Below are 1415 nucleotides of genomic sequence, written 5' to 3' on the forward strand. Positions count from 1 at the left end.
GCTCTCACGCTCGCGCAAATAGCTCGGGCTCTTCGTGCCCCGTTCTACGGTCCCTACGTGGCGCTGCCTACGGCGCCCCGAAGAAATAAAGGTAGACGATGAAATTGAGGCTTAAGGGAATTTGACAAAACAAACGAAAACTGCTTTCAGGAAAGGAAAGCCCCTTAAGTGTCTCACTTTTCCTTCGAAGCAGGAACCACGCGGTGAGAGAAAGGATGAAGATAATAAAAGAACCAACGAAAGACAAAAATTGAAAACTTGTTTTGGGGTAAGGAAATGACGCAGTGTCTGTATCGCACATCGGCGGGCACCTGAACCGCGAAGTAAAGGAAGGAATAAATTGGGGAGTAAGAGAAGAATGGGAGAAAGCGGGGCTGCAGTGGAGGGCTCCGGAATAATTGCGACCCGCTGGGGATTTTTATCCTGCACTGACATCGCACACCACACTGGCGCCTTTGTGTTTCGCTTCCATCGAAACGACCCGCCGTGGTGGCTCAGTGGTTAGGGTGGTGGCGGCAACATTTTTTTCCAAATACAGAGGGGGGCAAACCCCCTAACATGACACGAGGAAACCCTTAGGGGGCTGCCCTTACAGGGCATAGGACAGCCCTTGGAGGGCTATCTGCTTCAGAGCGTCGGTAATTATCCGGCTCTGGTCAGCAGCAGCCGAGTTGGTCAAAAGAGTCTCCCAGAATGACTCCACCGTGGTTGGGGATGGAGGTTGTGGAAGGTAGGACGTGTGAGGAGGACATGGAGGAAGTCTCCCGGTTTCCCCCAGAGCTTACAAGAAGAAAGGAATTGATCGGGGTACCGGCATGAAGGAGAGTAGGGTAGGGAGTAGTTCGGGTCTGGAGTCGGCGCCAGTGGGAGGCCTGGGTTAAGGTTAGGGTGGGAGCCGGCGATGCGTAAAAGCGCGGGATATTTCGGTAGTAGTTAAGAATATCTTTGAACGTAAGATGACTCCTGGGATGGTGGAGGAGGTCCAACTCCGGCCCGTAAAGTGGGACCTCGGGCGAGAGAGTGGACCTCCTCGTTACCCGAGAGGCCTGCTTGTGCGGAGGTACCGATAAGGGTTACGGGGTGGGTGGGGTGCCAGAAGCGTAGAAGCCGAGCCGCGGGGCGGGATATCAGGCCTTTGGCGAAATTGGACAGGGCGGATTTTGAGTCGTAGATAATTTTGGTGGCAGAGGTGGAGATGAAAGCGAGTGCAATGGCCGCTTCCTCGGATACTTCTGATGAGTCTGTGGTGACGGATCCTGATGCGATTAGTCGGGCCTGACAATTAGCGACGGCGAGAACCATGTGGGAGCCCGATGAGTACGCTGCCGCGTCCACGTAGGCTACCTCCGAACTGTTGCCGTAGAGCTTGTGCAGGGCTTTGGCGCGGGCTGCCCTGTGTTCTCCGTCGTGCTCGG

This window comes from Amblyomma americanum, chromosome 8, assembly GCF_052857255.1.
Source record: "Amblyomma americanum isolate KBUSLIRL-KWMA chromosome 8, ASM5285725v1, whole genome shotgun sequence".
NCBI classification, from domain to species: domain Eukaryota; kingdom Metazoa; phylum Arthropoda; class Arachnida; order Ixodida; family Ixodidae; genus Amblyomma; species Amblyomma americanum.